This window comes from Heterodontus francisci, chromosome 14 (genome assembly GCF_036365525.1).
Source record: "Heterodontus francisci isolate sHetFra1 chromosome 14, sHetFra1.hap1, whole genome shotgun sequence".
NCBI lineage: Eukaryota > Metazoa > Chordata > Chondrichthyes > Heterodontiformes > Heterodontidae > Heterodontus > Heterodontus francisci.
Genome location: NC_090384.1, coordinates 75,267,641 through 75,290,802, shown reverse-complemented (window position 1 = coordinate 75,290,802; position 23,162 = coordinate 75,267,641).

Sequence of the window (23,162 nt, the reverse complement as noted above, 5' to 3'; positions counted from 1 at the left end):
ATTTTAAAACCGTGATAATGAATGTTCCAGTATTTACGACTGTCGCCTATCACCTCCTTTCCCCAAACTGCTGTCACTTCCTGACAGCAATTTTCCTGTACAATAAAAGCAAGCCTTCTAACCTGCTGTTGCTTTGGATATTAATTCTTGCAGCTTTGCTGGCAAGATATTGGTACTAAATCAATGACTGGCAGTCCTTACTGTTAGAGCAGGTGTTGTTTCTGAAATTAGTGAAGGAGGAGTCTCTTCAAACAGTTGTCGAAAAGTTCTCTCTCTTTCTTCCCCTGTTCCTGACCTGCTCACCCTCAATACGAACATATGAAATAGGAGCAGGAGTAGGCCACTCAGCCATTCAATAAGTTCAGGGCTGAACTGATTACTCCACATTTTCACCTACTGCTGAAAACCTTCCAACCCCTTGCTTATCAAGAATCTATCTACCTCTGCCTTAAAAATATTCAAAGACTCTGCTTCCATCGCCTTTTGAGGAAGAGAATTCCAAAGAATCACGACCCTCAGAGAAAAAAATTTCCCTCATCTCTGTCCTAAATGGGCGACCCCTTACTTTCAAAACAGTGACCCCTAGTTCTAGAATCTCCCACAAGGGGAAACCTCCTTTCCACATCCACCCTGTCAAGACCCCTCAGGATCTTATATGTTTCAATTAAGTCGCCTCTTATTCTTCTAAAATCCAGCGGATACAAGTCTAGCCTATCCAATTTTTCTTTGTAAGACATCCTACCCATTCCAGGTATTAGTCTAGTAAACCTTCTCTGTACTGCCTCCAACACATTTACATCCAACTTTAAATAAAGAGACCAGTACTGTGCACAGTTCTCCAGATGTAGCCTCACCAATGCCCTGTGTAGCTGAAGTATAACTTCCTTACTTTAGTATTCAATTCCCCTCGCGATAAACGGTAACATTCTATTCGCTTTCCTAATTACATGCTGTACCTACATATTAACCTTTTGCAATTCATGCACTAGGACATCCAGATCCCTCTGCATCTCATTTAGATAATATGCTTCTTTTTTATTCTTTCTGCCAAAGTGGACAATTTCATACTTTCCCACATTCTACTCCATTGGCCAGGTCTTTGCCCACTCACTTAACCTATCTATATCCCTTTGTAACCCCCTTATGTCCTCTTCACAAGTTATTTTCCTACCTATCTTTGTGTCATCAGCAAATTTAGCAACCATACCTTCGGTCCCTTCATCTAATTTATTTATATAAATTGTAAATAGTTGAGGCCCCAGCACAGATCCCTGTGGCACACCACTCGTTACATTTTGCCAACCAAAAAATGACCCATTTATGCCTACTCTCTGTTTCCTGTTAGCTAGCCAATCTTCTATCCATGCCAATATGTTACCCCCTGAGCTTTTATTTTCTGCAATAACCTTTGATGTAGCACCTTATCAAATGCCTTCTGGAAATCTAAGTACAATACATCCACCGGTTCCCCTTTATCCACAGCACATGTAACTCCCTCAAAGAACTCCAATAAATTGACTAAACATGATTTCCCCTTCACAAAACCATGTTGACTCTTCCTGATTACCTTGAATTTTTCTAAATTCCCTGCTATAATGTATTTAATAATAGCTTCTAACATTTTCCCTATGACAGATGTTAAGCTAACTGGCCTGTAGTTTCCTGCTTTCTGTCTCCCTCCCTTTTTGAATAAAGGAGTTGCATTCGCTATTTTCCAATCTAACAGAACCTTCCCTGAATCTAGGGAATTTTGGAAAATTAAAACTAACGTATCAACTATATCACTGGCCACTTCTTTTAACACCCTAGGATGAAGTCCATCAGGACCCGGGGACTTGTCAGCCCGCAGCTCCAACAATTTGTTCAGTACCACTTCCTTGGTGATTGTAATTTTCCTGCGTTCTTCCCTCCCTTCCATTTCCTAACTTGCAGCTAATACTGGGATGTTACTTGTATCCTCAATAATGAAGACCGATGCAAAATATCTGTTCAATTCATCTGCCATCTCCTTATTATCCATTATTAATTCCCCAGACTCACTGTCTATAGGACCAATGTTCACTTTGTTATCTCTTTTCTTTTTAAATATCTATAGAAACTCTTCCTATCTGTCTTTATATTTCCAGCTAGCTTTCTCTCATACTGTAATTTTACCTTCCTGATCAATCTTTTCATATTCTTTGCTTTTTTTTTTTATATTCTGTCCAATCTTCTGACCTGCCTCCCATCTTTGCACAATTATAGGCTTTTTTTTTGTTTGATACTATCTTTAACTGTTTAGTTAACCACGGATGGCAGGTCCCATCCTTGGAATTTTTTTTTCTCATTGAAATGTATCTATTCTATGTATTCTGAAATATCTCCTCAAATTTCTGCCACTGCATTTATATTGACCTATCCCTTAAACTGATTAGCCAGTTCACTTTACTAGCTCTGCTTTCATGCCCTCATAATTGCCCTTATTTAAGTTTAAAATACTAGACTTGAACCCACTCTTCTGTCTCTCAGACTGAATGTAAAATTCAATCATATTATGATCATTGCTACCTCGGGGGTGTCTTAACTATGAGGTCATTAATTAATCCTATCTCGTTGCACAATACCAGGCCTGGTATAGCCTGCTCTCTGGCTGCAGAACATATTGTTCCAAGAAATTATCCCAAAAACATTTTATGTACTCCTCATCTAGGCTACCTCTGTCCATCTGATTTTTCAAGTCTATATGCAAGTTAAAATCCCCCATAATTATGGCTTTACCTTTCTGACAAGCTGCCATTATTTCTTCCTTTATACCCGTCCTACACTGTGGTTAATGTTAGGTGGCCTGTACACCACTCCCACAAGTGACCCCCCACCCAAACTGCTTCTACATCCTGTTGTCCTGAACTTAGGTCATCCCTCTCTATTGTGCTAATACCATCATTAATTAACAGATCTACTTCTCCACCTTTTCCCTAGCTTCCTGTCCTTCCTAAATGCCATGTACCCTTCAATATTCTCATTCTCTCGCACTCTTTCTGTGGTTTCACGAGCACCAGCAGCTCTCTCATATCTCACACCAAAGGGCTACTTTTCAAATGTGAGCTTAAATAATGAAGCTCAAGATGACATTTAATCACAGGGGCACCACAGCGATCCTCTCCTTTCAACGTCTGCATTCCACTTTCTCCAATAGAGGTGACTGGATCATGAAAAGGAGCAGCAATCATGACTGAATTTCTCCCTCTTTCTCATCCCAGATTCATGGAGTCCAATTGTACAGTTGTGGCACCCCCACCATTGCCCAGGGTGACTCAGCACAGATGGGGAATTAAACCAGGGATATTCTGGTTTGTACAGCATAAATTTTCTTAGGCATTCCTGGTATGTGAGCATCGCTGGCAAGGCCAGCATTTATTGCCCATCCCTAACTGCCCTTGATAATGTGGTGGTGAGCCACCTCCTTAAACTGCTGTGGGAAAAGGTACTGCTCTAGACTTGGACCTAGCAATGATGAAGGAACAGCTATATATTTCCAAGTCAGGATGGCATGTGACATGGAGGGTAAATTGCAGGTGGCAGGTGTTCCCATGCTCCTACTGTCTTTTTTCTTTCTAGGTGGTAGAGGTCACAGATTTGGGAAGCCTGGACGAATTGCTGCAGCCTTGTAGATGGTACTCCTTGCTGCCACTGTGCACCAGTGGTGGAGGGAGTAAATCCTTCAGTTGATGGAAGGGGTACCAATCAAGTGGCTGCTTTGTCCTGGATGGTATCAAGCTTCTGGAGTGTTAGAGCTGTACTCATCCAAACGAATGGACAGTATTCCATCACATTCCTGACTTGTGCTTTATAGATGGTGGAAAGGCTTTGGGGAGTGAGGAGATGACTCACTCACCAGAGAACACTCAGCATCTAGCCTACTCTTGTAGCCACAGTATCTATGTGGCTAGTCAAGTTAAGTTTTGGTTGATGATGGGAGATTTGGCATTGGTACTGCCATTGAATGTCAAGGGAGGTGGTTACACTCTCTCCTGGTGGAGGTGGTCGTTGCCTGGCATTATGTGGTGTGAATATTACTTGCTACTGCTATCACGAGGACACAGACTGTTTCATTGCCTGGGGAGTTGTAAGTGGAATTCAGCACTGTGCAGTCATCAGTGAGCATCCCACCTCTGACCGTACGATGGAGGGACAGTCATTGATGAAAGAGCTGAAGATGGGTGGGACTGGAACACTGTCCTGAGGAACTCCAGCAATGAGATGTTGGGGATGAGATGATTGGCCTCCAACAACTGCAATCATCTTTCCTTTGTGTTAGGTATGATTCCAGCCAGTGTAGAGTTTTACCTGCGCATTGTGCCAGGCAGTGCCGTAATCTAGTGAGCTATCAGGAAGTCCAGTTCTGTATTTTAGATTATAACAAATACTGGATGGAGAATTTGCAAGTGAATGATTATAGCACAGAAGGAAGCCATTAGACCTGTTGTGTCTGTGCCCACTCTCTGCAACAGTAACTCATCTAGTTCTACACTCCCCCCTTTCCCTGTAGCCCTGCAAATTTTTTATCTTCAGATTATTCTCTTTTGAAAGCCACAGTTGAATCTGCCTCCACCACACTCTCAGGCAGTGTATTCCAGATCCTAACTACACACTGCTTAAAAAAGTTTTTCCTCATGTCAGCTTTGGTTCTTTTGCCACTCAACCTAAATCAATCAGTCTCCTTTGGTTCTTGACCCATCAATGGGAACATTTTCTCTCTATCCACTCTGTCCAACCCCTCATGATTTTGAATACCTGTCAAATCTCCTCTCAACCTTCTTTTCTCTAAGGAGAACAACTCCAGCTTCTCCAATCTTATCCTCATAACTGAAGCCCCTCATCCCTGAAATAATTCTCAGAAATATTTTCTGCACCCTCTTTACAGCCTTCACATGCTTCCTAAAACATGGTGAACAGAATTGGACACAATACTCCAGTGGAAGACAAACCAGTTTTATAAAGGTTCACCATAACTTCCTTGCCTTTGTACTTTATGCGTCAACGATTTGTACACATATACCCCTCTGTCCCTCTGCTCCTGCACCCCCTTTAGAATTGTATCCTTTATTTTCTATTGCCTGTCCTCATTCATCCTACCAAAATGTATCACTTCATACTTCTCTATTAAATTTCATCTGTTCATTCCACCATCTTGTCTATGTCCTTTTGAAGACTATCACTATCCTCCCCGCAGTTCACAATACTTTCACATTTTGTGTCATCAAATTTTGAAATTGTCCTGCACATCTAACTCCAGGTCATTAGTATAGATCAAGTAAAGCACTGCTGCTAATACCGACCCCTGGGTAACCTCACTGTATAACTTTCTCCAGTCCGAAAAACAGCTATTCACCACTACCCTCTGTTTCCTGTCATTCAGCCAACTTCGTATCCAAGCTGCCACTTTTGCTTTTGTTCCCTGGGCTTAAGCTTTGCTGACAAGCCTCTTACATGGCATTTAATCAAACATCTTTTGGAAGTCCATGTACACCACATCAACCCTCTCTGTTACCTCATGAAAAAGCTCAATCAAGTTAGTTGAACATGATTTGCCTTGAACAACTCCATGATAGCTTTCCCTAATTAATCCACATTTTCCCTAATGACCATTAATTTTGCCCCAGATTATCGTTTCTAGAAACTTTCCCATCACATGAGTTAAACTGTCTGGCCTATAGTTGCTGGGCTTATTCTTATATTCTTTTTTGAACAAGGGTGTAACTTTTGCAATTCTCCAGTCCTCTGGCACCACACCTGTATCCAAGGAGGATTAGAAGATAATGGCCAGTGCCTCTGCAATTTCCACCCTTACTTCCCTCAGTATCTCATCCAGTCCTGGTGACATCAATTTTAACTACAGCCAGCCTTTCTACTATCTCCTATTTATCAATTTTTAGCCCATCCAGTGTCTCAATTACCTACTCTTTCACTGTGACTTGTACAACATCATCTTCCTAGGTAAGGACAGATGCAAAGTACTCATTTAGTATCTCAGCTATGCCTCTGCCTCCATGCATAAATCCCCTTTTTGGTTCCTAATCAGCCCACCCCTCCTTGTAGTACCCTTTTACTATTTATATGTCATTGAAGACTTTTGAATTCCCTTTTATGTTAGCTGCCAGCCTCTTCTCAAACTCTCTCTTCAATTTTCATTTCTTTTTTCATTTCTCCACTGAAATTTCTATATTCAACCTGGTTCTCTCTTGTATTATCAACCTGACATCTGTCATATTCGCCCTGTTACTGTTTCACCTTGCTCTCCATCTCTTTCGTCATCTAGGGAGCTCTGGCTTTATTTGTCCAACCTTTTCCCTTCATGGTAATGCACCTGAACTGTACCCAAACCATCTCTTCTTTAAAGGACAGCCCATTGTTCCATAACAGTTTTGCCTGCCAATCTTTGATTTCAATCTATGTGGGCCAGATCCATTCTCACCCCACTGAAATTTCCCCTTCCCAGATTGTTCCCTGTCCTTTTCCATAGCTAACCTAAACCTTATGATACTATGATCACTGTCCCCCAAATGTTCCCCTCTTGATACTTGAACCACTTGACCCACCTCATTCCCCAGAACCAGATCCAACAATGCCTCCTTCCTCATTGAGTCAGAAACATACTGATCTAGAAAATTCTCTTGAACACATTTCAAAAACTCTTCCCTCTCTCTGCCCGTTCCCCGATTATAACTACCTATAGTTTTTCAACCTCTCTAATTTCCTTTCAAATTTATTCCTCGGGATCTTTCCAACAAGTTTGTGGCCAATAGAATACACCCAAAAGTGTAATAATACCTCTATTGTTTTTAGCTGTAAGCAATTAGATTCAGTCCTTGACCCCTCTAGGGCATCCGCTCCCTCCAGCACTCTGAATCAAAACTGCCACCCCTCCTCCTTTCTTTCCTTTCCCATCTTTCCTGCACACCTTGTATCCAGGAATATTTACTACCCAGTCTTGCCCTGTTTTGAGCTAGGCCTCCATTATTGCCATGACATCATATTCCCATATGGCTGTCTGTGCCTGCAGCTTGCTATCCTTATTTACTACACTCCATGTGTTCACACATATGCATTATAAACCTAATTTAGAACTTATTGCATTCCTTCTTACCCTGACCCCAACTGATACCTTACTATTAATTACTGTGATGCGATCTGACTCCCCCAATCCTTTTTGCCACCTTGTTTTTCTTTTCTCATGTTACATCTTGGTTCCCATCCCCCTGCCAAGTTAGTTGAAACCCTCCCCAATAGCATTAGCAAACAGCCCTGTAAGGAGATTTGTCCCAGCCCTGTTGAGGTGCAACCTGCCTGTCCCGTACAGGTCCCACCTCCCCCAGAACCGGTCCCAATGTCTGAGGAATCTAAAGCCCTCCCTCCTGCACCATCTCTCCAGCCATGCATTCATCTGTGTAATCCTCCTATTTCTATACTCATGAGCATGTGGTACCAGGATTAATCCGGAGATTACTACTTTTGAGGTTCTGTGTGCTAGTCTACTTTGTAGCTCCCCAACATCTGCTGCAGCACCTCATCCTTCTTTCTACCATTGGTACTGATGTGGACCACGACTGCTAGCTGTTCACCTTCCTCCCTCAGAGTTCTCTGCAGTCGCTCAGTGACATCCTTGACCCTGGCAGCAGGGAGACAATATACCATCCTGGACTCACATCTACAGCTGCAAAAATGCCTGTCTGTTCCTCGAACTATAGAATCCCCCATCACGATTGCTTTTCCAATCTTCCTCCTGCCCCTGTACTGCTGAGCTATCCATGGTACTGTGGACTTGGATCTGGCTGCACTCCCCAGAGGAACCATCATTCTTACCAGTATTCAGAACTGACTACCAGCTGGAGAGTGAGATCCACTCAGGGGATTCCTGCATTATCTGCTTGGTCCTCCTTGACTGTCTGGCGACTACCCATTTCCCCCCCAACCCCCCCCCCCCACCCCGCCCTGCACACCCTTAAGTTGCTGGGTGACCACCTCTAGCAGTGTCCTATTCACGAGTCTGTCAGCCTTGTGGATGCGCTTCTCAAGTACCTAAACCTGGGGTACGAGCTCCTCCAGCTGACGGCACGTCCTGCACATGTGGTTGTCCAGGACACAAGAAGCATTAGTTGCTACTTTTTTGTAAATCTAGATTTATGATGTCATAGCCATTAATCATCATGTATTTCATATATAGTAGGAAGAGTATTATAATACTGCTTAACTTAAAAAAAAAATGCCTACACAGTATTTATAACTCCGGATTAGCAGATTAAAATGGTTACATCAAAATATCATCTTTGAAATATCCAAAGCCAATTCTTTATTTTATATCCTCCGTACATTGTAGGATTATGACTTAGCTTGATTGTTTCTGGAGAAAACATTTGTGCATTGACAAAATGTCGTCATGACGCTGAAGATAGTGTCTCGTGGTTTCCTACTCCTGATCTTTGTGAAGCTGTGGGACTTGCACCATTGGATTAATTTATTTTTCCTCAGATAAAGACTATTTACTCCTTGCATCAGGCCCTAAATTTGAGGCAAAGGTTTCAGTCTTTCCACAAGAATAAATTAGATTAGACAGGGGATTTGGTAATCTGTTATGTAAACTGATCTATGTGGGCTTTTCTTGTCACTTTCAGGTTCACCAGGAGGCAAAGGGCAACAAACAAGGCCTTTCTTTTTAGAATAAGTATAGAAAACAAAAATAATCTGTGTTTGTTAGCATTAAGGTAACATGAGTGCCCAAAGCTATGGCCCACATAACCATAAAGGGGAAAGCTTCCTCTGATTGTTGTGTTAGTAAGATCATAAACAAAGCAGGAAGAATTTTTATGTTTACTATTTTTAGTGGAATTCCAGAAGCATTCAGAAAGAAAATGATTTATAATTTTTCCAGAATAGCCAAACCTAACCAAAGAAAGCAAGTAATGCAATAGAAACAAGTATTAACATACAAGGAGCAGATGCAGAAATTAGAATGTTCTTTCCCAAAAGGGTTGCAGTATAACCACAGCACAGTGTGCCACATCTGCCCTGCTGTGCAGTGTGCCCTTTGGCATAGATATGGGCAAAATATTGTCTGCATCAAACAAACTAAGTGCTCCACAGTTAAATCCGCACATCCGTAGCAGCATATTTTCGATTAGCCAAGTATCTGACGCATGGAAATCGATCATCATTCTTAAATGTCCAGATCAAGCTGCTGGAAAATCCACACTGGTTAGGTTTTTGCATGCTGGGTACTGCATACACATTGGGCTGAAATTTACTGGCCCCCCAATGTCGTCAGTTGTGGCGGGGAGACCGGAAAATGCCTCCAGGAAGGCCCGGCCCAATATTGCCAGCGGAGGTGAGGCCTTGTGGCGGCATCTGCCACTCGGCGACAGGAGCTCCATTTAAATATTTGAAGTAATTAAAATCAATGAATTCATTACCATTACGCTCCCACCATCTGTCCCGGTGTGATCTTTGTGCCGCTGGCTGGTACTCCCGTGCCTTTGGATCTTCATCTGGGGATCTGAGGCGGTACACTGGTGGGGAAGGGGGAGCAGATAAGTTTCTCAGTTCGGGTGGGGGAAGAGAGTGGGGTCCAAGTAATATAATTGGTGTAGGGTTTTGTGGGAAAGGTTAAAGTGTAAAGTTTAAGCACTTTGGGTGGGGGTGGGGGGCAAGGTAAGTGTGTTGGCAGGGGGGAGGGGGAAGGGCAAGTAATTAATGGGATGGGAGAGGGGCAGAATAAATGCATTTAATTTTTTATTACATATTTCTTTAAATATTTTAATTTAACAATAGGGCTCAAAGCCCTTTGTCTCACTTATCCAAGTCCACAGAGCTGAGCTCCAAATTGGCAAGAACTAAGCAGACAGGCCCCTATCTGCACCAAAATCTTGAAATTTAATTTTATGTATAAATAGATTGGACTAAGATATGGCAGAGCAGGTTATATGTCTGGATCAACAGCAAAATTGTTGAACGAATCTTCATGCTGGTTCTTTAAACATCCAGATCCATACTTAGCAACACTGGATGTACATTTATATAGTATGATTTGTAAGTGTAAAGGCCAGGAGCTGAATCAACAAGGAGGCATGCCATATTAGATTTAGTAATGAGTGATGAGCCAGATTTAATAACAGCCTAATGTTGTACGAAGATTTATCTAAAAGGGACCATAATATGATTGAGTTCAATGTAGTGTTTGTAAGGGACAAACAGCTACTAAGATTTAGGTAAGGCTGACTTCAATGGGATGAAGCAGAGACTGTCCGCAGTAAACTGGGCAAGTCTATTAATGGGTAAAAGGGGAGAAGAGCAGTGGGAGGTGCCAAAAAACAATTAAATATGATGCAGAACCGGTTTGTGCCCCTAAGGGACAAGAGCTCTACTTGTGGAAAAAGAACAGCCAAGAATACCTAACGAGGTGAGAGGCAATATAAAACCCAAAGAAAAAACATGCAACAATGCAAAAAATAGCACAGATCCTTGTAAATGGAAGAGATACAAAGAATAACAAATAGTAACAAAACAGATAGCAAGAGCTGTAAAAAAAAAACGAGTCAGGGAAGAAACTTCCAAGAGATGTCAAAACCAGCACAAATTTTTTTCACAGTTATTTAAAGAAAAGGAGGTGCTTAAGAGCAATGTGGACCCTTAAAAACTGACAATGGCTGTTGTGGTATTGCTTTAAATGCTAGTGTTGCTTTAAGGGATGTACCTTAAACAGCTGCCCATCACCCAGACAGGCTATGAAGCACACAACCTTGTCCTCTGAGTACTCACTGCAAGCAGCTAGCAATGTAACAACCAAGTACAGGACCTTCCTGGTATTGGTGTGGATGTCTGTATCTTCAATAAAAGAAGCTACCTAATAGATTCACTAATTGTGTCCATGTGAATTGCAGGACAATGGAGGGACTTTAAACAAAAATATGGAAATGGTAGATATAAATAATTACTTTGCATCAGTATGATGGACATTCCAAGGCAACTACTATTGAATCAGGAACAGAAATTCATCAAAATTAACATAGACCAAATTAATAAAGATGAAGAAAATAATGGCACTAAAGAGTGACAAACCTCCAGGACCAGGTGGTTTTCATCCCAGAGATTTAAAAGAAGAACTTGAGAACATTGCAGATGTCCTAACAATGATCTTCTGAAGCTCTCTCCATTTAGGAACCATTCCTTTAGATTGGAAAATTGCACATCCACTCTGCTATTTAAGTAAGGTGAGAGTGGGAAACGAGGGAATTATTGATCAATTAGCCTAACATCAGTTATTTTGAATCTATAATTAAGGATCAGGTGACTGAACATCTTAAAACTGTTCAGCTGATCAGAGAGAGCCAGCATCGATTTGTAAAGTGTAGGTCATGCCTGACGAACCTGATTGAATTTTTTGAAGAGATGACTGAAGTAGTGACAGGAGATTGTCAATGGATATTATTTAAATGGACTTCCTGAAGACATTCAATAAAATCCCTCAGAAGCAACTGTTAGCTAAAGTTGAACCTCATGGAATTAAGGACAAATGGTTGGCCTGGTTGGTAGATTGGCTGAAGGGCAGGAAACAGAGTCGGGATAATGGGCAGGCACTCTAATTGGCAGGCTGTGACTAATTGTGCTGCAGAGGGATCTGTGTTGGGGCCTCAACTATTCACTATTAATGACTTAGATGATGCAATCGAGGTCCACATGTACAAGTTTGTTGAGGACACAAAGATAGATGGCATTGTAAGCAGTGCAGATGGAAGCATAAAATTACAAAGCAATATTAATAGATTATGTAAATGGGCAAAACTATGGTAAATGGATTTCAAAATAGGTAAGTGTGAGGTCATCCACTTTGGACCTAAAAGGATGTTTCAGACTACTTTCAAAATAGTTGAAAAACTAGAAGCAGTGGAGGTCCAATGAGACTTGGTCGTGCATGTACATAGATCATTAAAATCACCTGTCATGAACAGGCATAAAAAATGATCAAAAAAGCTAATGGAATGCTGGCCTTTATATGTAAAGTACTAGAATAAAAGGGAGTAGCAGTTATGCTCCAGCAATAAAAAGCTCTAGTTAGACCACACGTGGAGTACTGTGTTCAGTTCTGAACATTATATCTTCATAAGGATATATTAGCGTAGGAGGGAGTTCAGCATAGATTTACCAAAATGATACAAGTGATTTGATTGAAGTTTTCAAGATATCAAGGGGAATAGATAAGGTCGGTTAAGATAAACTATTTTCACTGGTTGCTGAATCTAGAACTAGAGGACATAGCTGAAAAATTAGAGCTAGGTCTTTGATACGTGAACATAGGAAACACTTCTACATGCAAAGGGTGGTAGAAGGTGGAGCTCTCTTCTGCAGATGGAAGTGAATGCTGGACCAATTGTTAATTTTAAGTTTGAGATTAATAGATTTTTGTTAATCAAAGTTATGAAGGGATCTGGGGAGAAAGTTGGGTCTATGAAGTTAGGTCACTGATCAGCCATGATTTCATCAAATGTGGGGCTAAATGACTTATTCCTGATCCTACGTTCCTATAATTATCGTGTAAATTTGCAGCATTCCATTCAAGATCACTAACTTGATAAATATATAAAATGCTTATTGGCTAAAAATGTCATTGCTACTCATCAAACTTGCCTCAGATTTGTGAATCACATCTCTAAGGAGTGGCTGCTTCATGTTTCTCCTATTATTCAGAAGAAGATACACAAGGATATTAAGCTCAAGATATCCAGCCAGGCAATGTTGAACATACATTGGCACTGATTGGTATGATTGTACCAAGGACTGGACAATTTTAGTTGATGTCAAGGATTCATCACCACTAGATGATGCTGAGATGATGCTCAAAACATATCCTGAAAGAATATTGAGCAAGTGGTTTGGAATTTCAGAAAGAAGTTGATTTTAGGTTAAGTGACACATTCAAATTGATAACTACTGAGGAGGAGGATTTAGGGTCATATAGATATTAACAATGTGGCTTTATTTTCCAAGGTGAGCGTGGGAAAGAGGTTCATGATCTGGATTTTCTTCCAAGTTATGTCCAGTTTTGGGGCAGTTTATCGATAGAATATCTTGTTACTTTCATTGTTATTGATATAAGATAATGTGCCTGTACTTGCCTGGATTAGTATTGACATCCTAGCCTTGCTTTCTGATCTTAAAGCTAACTGTACTCATTTAAAATGACTACAAGAAGGTTTATGATCAGAAAATTCCCCTCTGGCCATACCTATTTTAAAAATTTCACCAGTGCTTGTGATTTCTCCATTAAAATAGCCAGTGCTCCAAAATCTATTTCTCAGATTTCTCCAGCATCCTGGGTTATACATTATTTAGCCCAGAGGATTTGTTAGTCTGGAGTCCCTCTAATTTATCAAGTATCTTGACCACACTGACTTCAGAATCCTCTTGGATACCAAGGTGTTCATAGCAAGTTTGTACTACCCTCTCTAATGAATATTCTCAACAATTTTAATTTAATATTTCAGAATATTTTGTATTTAATTGTACTTCCAGTTTATAGAGTCTAATTTCCTTTCTAATCTTTTGTTGTTATGGTATTAGAAAAACTTTTAATCGGATTCTTTGTGTTTTTAGTTCCACTCCTCCTTGGAGTTGTCTTTGGTTTGGTTGTCACAAAAAAGCACACGATTCAACATTCTAACGTGTGCCTCTCAATGTAAGCTTCCATCTTTATTTTGTCTGTGTTTGTGTGTGTGTGGCACTAGCCACTAGAGGGAGAAAATATACATAGACTCACATCAAGTCACACACAAGGTCTTAAAGGTAGCCTGATCTCCTCGTACTATAACATCTCCCATTTTTTTCTTTCTTGAATTACTTGTACAAAGAAAAAAGTAAAATTGTAAAATCACAGCAGAACAACAAACAACAAATGTGTAAGTGTATGATATATGTTTTTTTCAACTGAGTCCTCGCGTATTCAGTGTTCTTTTCAGTTCAATGAGTCAATAAAATTAAGTTTTTGTGCATCAATAAATGTTTATCCACTGTTCTCTTTAGCGATTGACTAACATGTTCTCAAAACTGAATAGGACAGTTAAAAAAAAAATTGAACTTTATAAAAGAATTCCCAATAGTCTAGTAGGCATGCTCAGTTCACTTGCTGGCAAACTGCTCATACTTCGCTGGCATCTTGATATACAGGCTTATAGGAACGTAAGAGCAGGAGTAGGCCAATCAGTCCATCGAGACTTCGCCATTCAGTACGATCATGGTTGATCATCCATTTCAATGCCTTTTTCCCACACTTCCCATATCCCTTTATGTCATTGGTATTTAGAAATCTGTTAATCCCTGCTTTAAACATACTCAATGACTAAGTTTCCATAGCCCTCTGGGATAAAGAATTCCAAAGATTCACAACACTCTGAGTAAAGAAATTTCTCCTCATTTCTGTCCTAAGTAGCTTCCCCCTTATTTTGAAATTGTGTCCCCTGGTTTGAGACTCCCTAACCAGGGGAAACATCTTACCTGCACCTACCCTATCTATCCCTTTGAGTATTTTGTAGGGTTCAATGAGATCACATTCTTTGAAACTCTCGAGACTACAGACCCAGTTTCCCCAATCTCTCTTCATAGGACAGTCCCGCTATCCTGGGAACAAGTCTGGTGAACCTTTGTTGCAATCCCTGTATGGCAATAATATCCTTCCTAGGATAAGGAGACCAAAACTGCACACAGTATTCCAGGTGCGGTCTAACCAAGGTTCTATACAATTGAAGCAAGGCATCACTACTCCTGTAATCAAATCCTCTTGCAGTAAAGGCTAACATACCATTTGCCTTCCTGATTGCTTGCTGCACCTGTATGTTAGCTTTTAGTGACTTATTGACAAGGACACCCAGATCCTTTTGTACATCTACACTTTCTAATCTCTTATCATGTAAAAAATACTCTGCACATTTATTCCTCCTACCAAAGTGGATAACCTCACATTTTTCCACATTATATTCCATCTGCCATGTTCTTGCCCACTCACTAAATCTGTCAAAATCCCCTTGAAGCCACTTTGCAGCTTCCTCACAACACACATTCCCACCTAGTTTTGTGTCAAGTTTTGCGAACTTGGAAATATTATATTTGGTCCCCCACGTCCAAATCATTGATATATACTGTGATCGGCCGGAGCCCAAGTACTGATCCTTGTGTTACCCCACTAGTCACAGCCTACCATCGCAAAAATGACCTGTTTATTTCTACACTCTGTTTTTTGCCTGTTAACCAAACCTTAATCCATGCCAATATATTACCTCCCATCTGGTTAACTTCATTCAAGGCCTGTGGGGTGTTTATTGTAATAAATACCATCTGGAGTAATGTTTTGCCTGACAAAAGAGGCATCTGTTTCACATCCACTAGCTTGAAAGTGATCTTGTGCACACGACCCTCATGTTGGCAGGAAAGATCACTCTCTCCTCTTACAGGAATAGTAGTTCCATCAGAAAGTCTAATCTTTGCCTTGCTCAGTCTAAGTGTTGAGTGTCTTGTCAATCTGACACAACTGCCTGAATGAGATGACAGTCCATGTTGCTCCTGTATCTGCTTGGCACTTGATTGCCACAAACTAATGGTACGGTCAATTTCTTTCCTTCATCATGAATGTGGAGAGCTCTGACTTCTTCCATAGCATATGTCTCATCCTCTGCACCTGACATGTCATTATCATCCTGTACTTGATGTTGTGCTAGAGCTTTCTTTTTGCAGATAGCCTGGAAATGGTTCAACTTGTCACATTTACTGCAGACCTTTCCATATGCTGGACATTTTTCCTGTCCTTTTCCATGACTTTCTCCACAGTAGGGACACGTGTTGGAAACCTTGTGGCTTCTTTGTGTGGACCTTTGGCTGTGTGATGTCTTTTGCTGACATTTCGTCATGCCTTAAGTCTGCTTTGAGGAGCCTGCTGACCTCATCTTGGCCTTGGAGGGTAACTTGACATGATTGTAGTAAACCTCTTCTTTCCCTCCAACAACTTTGAGTTGCTGATGTGCAGTCTCACTAACTTCAAGGACTGCGATAGCCTTCTTGAGATCACATACTGTATCCTGCTCTCTTAAAAGAAAAAACTGGTTTGATCCTGTTTATATTGAAAGCTTGGTACTAGCCTATCTCTCAACATCTCATCAAGTAGTGTACCAAACTTGCAGGACTCAGCTAACTGTCTGAACCCGACCACAAACTGGTCAACACTCTCATTTTGCAGCTGGCTGGCGCTATGAAAAAGGTATCAGTCATACAAACCATTCCTTGCAGGTGCAAAATATTCAGATAATTTGTTAATTATCTTGTTTGGTTCTTTTGCATCATCCTCACTTATTCCAAGTGTGCTCAACCTCTCTTTGCACTCCTGACCTATTAGAGCTCTCAGGGTAGTTATCTGCACTGTCATTGACTTCTTATCCAGTTCTGCAGCCACTTTTTCTTTAAAAACTTTCCAGTTCGCCTCTAAATTCCCCTTGCAGCACATTGGCTATGGTGCTGGTATCTGGCAATATGCCATTTGTACTCACTACTCCGACAAACTTTGTGTAAAAAAAAAATGCAGTTCTCTCAGGCTGCTAAATCACTGCTCACATACGTCAGCAATGTCCTAAAATTGCACATTTGTGATGAAATCCGCCACTTCTGACACCATGTTTGGTTTGGCTTAGTTGTCACAGAAAAGACAGCACACAATTCAGCATTCTAACATGTGCTTCTCAATCTAAGCTTCTACCTTTATTCTGTGCATGTAATGTTTGTGATAATGCAGGACAACATTAATATTATTTGGGCAAATGCGGATTAATTAGGGAAAGTTAGCATGGATTTGTGAAGGGCAAATCGTGTTTAACTCGCTTGCTGGAGTTTTTTGATGAGGTAACAGAGAAGGTTGATCAGGGTAATGCTGTTGATGTGGTATACATGGACTTCCAAAAACATTTGATAGAGTGCCGCACAACAACCTTGTGAGCAAAGTTATAATTCATGGAATAAAAAGGACAACCGCAACGTGGATACGAAATTGGCTGAATGACAGGAAACAGAGAGTAGTGGTTAATTAATGTTTTTCGGACTGGAGGAAAGTTTATAGTGGAGTTCCCCAAGGGTCAGTGTTCGGACCCTTGCTGCTCCTGATGCATATTAATGACCTTGACTTGGTGTACAGGGCACAATTTCAAAATTTGCGGATGAAACAAAACTTGGAAACATTGTGAACTGTGAGGAGGATAGGGTAGAACTTCAAAAGGACATAGACAGTTTGGTGGAATGGGCAAACAAGTGGCAGATGAAATTTAATGCAGAGAAGTGTGAAGTGATTCATTTTGGTAGGTAGAACATGGAGAGACAATATAAAATAAAGGGTGCAATTCTAAAGGGGGTGCAGGAGCAGAGGGACCTAGGTGTATATGTGCATAAATCATTGAAGGTGGCAGGACAAGTTCAGAGCATGGTTAATAGAGCATAGGGCATCCTAGGCTTCATTAATAGGGCCATTGAGTACAAAAGCCAGGAAGTTATGTTAAACTTGTGTAGAACACTGGTTTGGCTTCGATTGGAGTATTGTGTCCAGTTCTGGATACCACACGTAAGAAAAGTTGTGAAGGCATCAGAGAGTTCAGAAAAGATTCACAAGAATGGTTCCAGGGATGAGGAACTTCAGTTACGTGGATAGATTGGAGAAATCGGGTCTGTTTTCCTTGTAGAAGAGAAGGTTGAGAGGACATTTGATAGATGTGTTCAAAAATGCGGGGTCAGGAGAGAGAAGATTGGGAGAAAATTTTCCTATTGGTGGAAGGATCAAAAACAAGAGGACACAGATTTAAGGTAATTGGAAAAAGAAGCAATAGTGACCTGAGAAAAAGTTTTTTCATGCAGCGAGTCGTTAGGATCTGGAATGCACTACCTGAGAGTGTAGTGGAGGCAGGTTCAATTGTGGCATTCAAGAGGGAATTGGATTCTTATCTGAAGAGGAGGAATGTGCAGGGCAATGGGGAAAAGGCTGGTGAGTGTGTTACGACCGAGGTGGGAGGAGTGCACTGTTGATTCAGCCCCATTTCTCCACAGGTCACAACATATATTATTTAAAATGTTCCCACTTACTAAGACAGGCAATCATATACACTATTTTTCCCAGTATAGAACAAACTACCCAGGTTTCTTTACTAACAACAAAATTATCAGTTTATTATAAAACAAGTCTTAACTAGTAATGAAGTAAAATATAACCACAGATTAAAATTTTTGAAGTCCTATCATTAAATTTTAAAGCCCCTGTTTTACCTTAGCATCTCACACTCATGCACACACACATCTGTATACTGATTAACCAAAAAAAAAAGGGATTTGTGGATCAGATCTTGATACAGACAAAAAAAAAATACCCGGGCTGATCACTTGCCCACCCCTGAAGAAAACAGCAGATTTGACACGCTGCACCAAAACTGGCACACAGTCCAACCTCCAAGCACACGCAGACAGACCACTGAGATCCCCTTCGAACTGTTCTTTTCAGGTGGCGTCGAGAAGCAACTCTAGCAGGCCCTCCTCAGTGACAGGAGATGAGATGAATCGACCCAGTGGACTTCACAGGGTCTTTTATGGAATTGCTTTGAAGCAAGCTGGATTGTAGTCTTTTCGCCTTCCTCGACACTTCAGCAGACTTGACTTTATCTTCTTCTAGAAAGTAAAACACGCACACAATTCAGCAGCAGACTTGACTTTATCTCACTCCAGAAGGTAAAACCACACTGACACACAACCAGAAAGCTTATCAGTTTTCTGCCCTCCCAGATGTGCTCTGCTGCTGCTGGGCTTGTCCAATCAAAGGAATGCTTGTCACTTCTGCCCCTGTAACCATGGTTTCCGCTCCATTTCCAACCGGAGCCATGTGACAACCAGCAACATTGTTGCCAATCTGGCTCCCTCAGTGTGCTCTCAATGGCTCTCTCTTTTTAAAAAAATAACTCGTCCAACATTTAATAAGCTTAACTATAAATTCCTTTAAAAATATGTCATGAAGACCCCACCTGCCAAGAATGAGGCATATTAATTTTGTCATATGAACATCAATTTTAAACTGTTGCTGGAATGAAAAAATGACTCATTTAAAGAGATCAGCAGTGGCTGAAAAACATTTGCGTACTAAGAGACAGTGCCTGGAGACAATAGAACGGCTCCCTGATCCAATTCACCCAAATGGATTTTGATCACCAGACATCGAATGTGTAAGAAAGCCAGCATTCCATGGCTAACCTGTTGGCCCAGGTTTGGTTTGAACTGCTCACAGCACCGTTTTGTGTGATTGCAACTGAACGTGGAAGAAGAGAGCCTCTCTCCTGGCTAGCTCTCTCTCTCTCTCTCTCTCATGAATTTCCAGATCCACTGAAGACACTTAAACCTTAAGAGAGACGACTCCTATATCGCAGCAAGTTTGAAAAAGTCCACTGGGTCCCAATGAAATGGCAAGATTTACCTGCAATCAAAGACTCTACATCAAACTCAAAGGGCAGTAAATAAACCCCTTCAAACTTTTCCCTTTTATTCTTTCTACTTTTGTGTCTCTACTTGCATCTGCTTATCTGTTTATCGCGTATGCGTGCTGGTGTGGTCGCACACAAATGTTCATTGCCATTTAACCAAATTAGAGTTTTAAGGTTTATAAACTTGTTTAAATCTCAGAAAACCTGTCTGGTTGATTGCTTAGCCTTACAATTGGAGAGCAGTGAAGAAGGATTCAGTGAGGGGGGAGCTAAAAACACAGTATTTTAAAAATTAAACCCTGTTATGGTTAAACCAGGCAAAAGCTGAGAGAGAACCCCTAGCACCCTTTATCACCTGGTCGTAACAAATATTTTTAGCTAAAAAAAAACAAAATAACTTTCATAACAAGTGGTACTAGGTAAATTGCTCTTTCAGAGAGCCAGTGCAAACACGTCGGGCCGAATGGCCGCCTCCTGTGCTGTAACAATTCTGTGATTCTGTGCTATGTTACCTTTATAGAGTTTGAATGCCTGAGAAAAATGTTTGGTGCCGTGGTACATTGTGTTGAGATTGCAGCCGAGGCTTGAGTGGAATTTTGTCTTGATCTTCAACAGAAGCTCTTCATTTGTTTTTTCAGGATAATTTGTCAAACTTATTCATTGAAGCTTCTTTTCTCCTCCCCTTTACTAAATTGCCAGTGGTTCGATCTATATTGACTATGAGACAAAGAGGGAATATATGCTCAGAACTAGATCAAAAGGATTTCAGCTGTACATTCACCAGGGACTTGAATGCATGCTCACCACTGATGCCAGGGAATATAGTTGCCTCTGCATTGTGACTATCACAGAATCACAGAATAATACAGTGAAAAAGAGGCCCTTCGGCCCATCGTGTCTGCACCGATGCATTAAAGATACCTGACCTGTCTACCTAATCCCACTTGCCAGCATTTGGCCCACAGCCTTGAATGTTATGACGTGCCAAGTGCTCGTCCAGGTACTTTTTAAAGGATGTGAGGCAACCCGCCTCTACCACCCTCCCAGGCAGTGCATTCCAGACAGTCACCACCCTCTGGGTAAAAAAGTTCTTCCTCAAATTCCCCTTAAACCTCCTGCCCCTCACCTTAAACTTGTGTCCCCTCGTAACTGACCCTTCAACTAAGGGGAACAGCTGCTCCCTATCCATCCTGTCCATGCCCCTCATAATATTGTACACCTCGATCAGGTCACCCCTCAGTCTTCTCTGCTCCAGTGAAAACAACCCAAGCCTATTCAACCTCTCTTCATAGCTTAAATGTTCCTCCCAGGTACCATCCTGGTGAATCGCCTCTGCCCCCCTCCAATGCAATCACATCCTTCCTATAATGTGGCGACCAGAACTGCACACAGTACTCCAGCTGTGGCCTCACCAAAGTTCTATATGACTCCAACATGACCTCCCTGCTTTTGTAATCTATGCCTCGATTGATAAAGGCAAGTATCCCATATGCCTTTTTCAGCACCCTATTAACCTGCCCTTCTGCCTTCAGAGATCTATGGACAAACACGCCAAGGTCCCTTTGTTCCTCGGAACTTCCCAGTGTCAGGCCATTCATTGAATACTTCCGTGTCACATTACTCCTTTCAAAGTGTATCACCTCACACTTTTCAGGGTTAAATTCCATCTGCCACTTTTCTGCCCATTTGACCATCCCGTCTATATCTTCCTGTAACCCAAGACACTCAACCTCACTGTTAACCACTTGGCCAATCTTTGTGTCATCCACGAACTTACTGATCCTACACCCACATAGTCATCTATGTCGTTTATATAAATGACAAACAATAGGGGACCCAGCACAGATCCCCGTGGTACGCCACTGGACACTGGCTTCCAGTCACTAAAACAGCCGTCTGTCATCACTCTCTGTCTCCTACAACTAAGCCAATTTTGAATCCACCTTATCAAGTTACCCTATATCCCATGTGCATTTGCTTTCTTGATAAGTCTCCCATGTGGGACTTTGTCAAAGGCTTTGCTGAAATCCATGTAAACTACATCAACTGCACTACCCTCATCTACACACCTGGTCACATGCTCAAAAATTTCAAGCAAATTTGTTAGACATAACCTCCCTCTGACAAAGCCATGCTGACTATTCCTAATCAAATTTTGCCTCTCCAAGTGGAGATAGATTCTCTCCTTCAGAAATTTCTCAATAGTTCCCCTACCACTGATGTGAGGCTCACTGGTCTATAGTTCCCTGGCTTATCTCTACAACCTTTCTTAAATAGTGGGACCACATTAGCTGTTCTCCAGACCTCTGGCACCGCCCCCCCAGCCACCCCCCGTGGCCAGAGAGGAATTAAAAATTAGGGTCAGAGCCCCTGCAATCTCCACCTTCGCCTCCCACAGCATCCTGGGACACAAATCGTCCGGACCTGGAGATGTGTCGACTTTTAAGCCTGCCAAAACCTCCAATACCTTGTCATTCCCTATGACAATTTGCTCAAGAACCTCACAGTCTCTCTCTCTCTGTTCCATATCTACATCCTCATTCTCTTGAGTGAAGACAGATGTGAAGTATTCATTCAACACCCTACCAATGTCCTCTAGCTCCACCCACAGATTTCCCCCTTGGTCCCTAATGGGTCCTACTCTTTCCCTGGTTATCCTCTTCCCATTGATATACTTATAGAATATCTTGGGATTTTCCCTACTTTTCCCAGCCAGAGCTTTCTCATATCCCCTCTTTGCTCTCCTAATTGCTTTCTTATGCTCCATCCTACACTTTCTGTATTCCACTAATGCTTCTGTTGATTTGCTTCCGTTGTATTTGCTAAACAATGTCAGAGATCAGATACTAAAGATCAACAACAATTTTAGTAACATGGGAACAACCACATAGGCATTGGATAACAATTACCCAGCTATCTTGATGTGCCTTTTTTTTAGTCCATTTTGTGCTTGTCAAGGTGAAAGATTTGGATGCCTATTTCAGAGACTTACTCTGTTTTTGCAAATAAAATATTACTTTTCTCTGAATTTAATAGTTCCATATGAAAATCATGGGTACATGGAATTTTGCTACGTGTGACTCGACACCTGCAATTATGCTCTTAAAATAATCAAAATATGCATAAAATAGTCACAGGTTTAGTGAATGAAAATGTCTGTAATTCAGTTATGAAGTGTGCAAATTTGATTGTGATGACTGAAAATGTAGGAAGTGGCAATTTACCTGTATTGCTCAGACTTCCTGAAAGGAAACTCCCAGGTCTAAAAAGAAAATTGCCTGCCCAAGGTGCTTTTGCTCAGACAGCAAGATATGTTCAATTTGTCCACCACAGAAAACTTCTTCAATTCAGTGTTAACATTATACTTGATTAATTTCATATCTATAGCGGTGTACATCATGTCTTTACCACTGAAAGATTAATGGTGTTAGGAACCTCAGCAGATATAGCAGAGCTGATTATTAGAGATGGATCATAACAGGAGGATGAAAGATTGCAAGGCAATCAGAATTGTTTTTATATTGAAGAAAATTCTACCACACCTTGAACTGTTTCTGAAATTCAAAGAATTTCAAATGTTATTTTTAATCTATTTCAGTATATAGTTCAGTGGCTTTTCTCGTCCCTTCACATTCACTCATAACTGAGAAA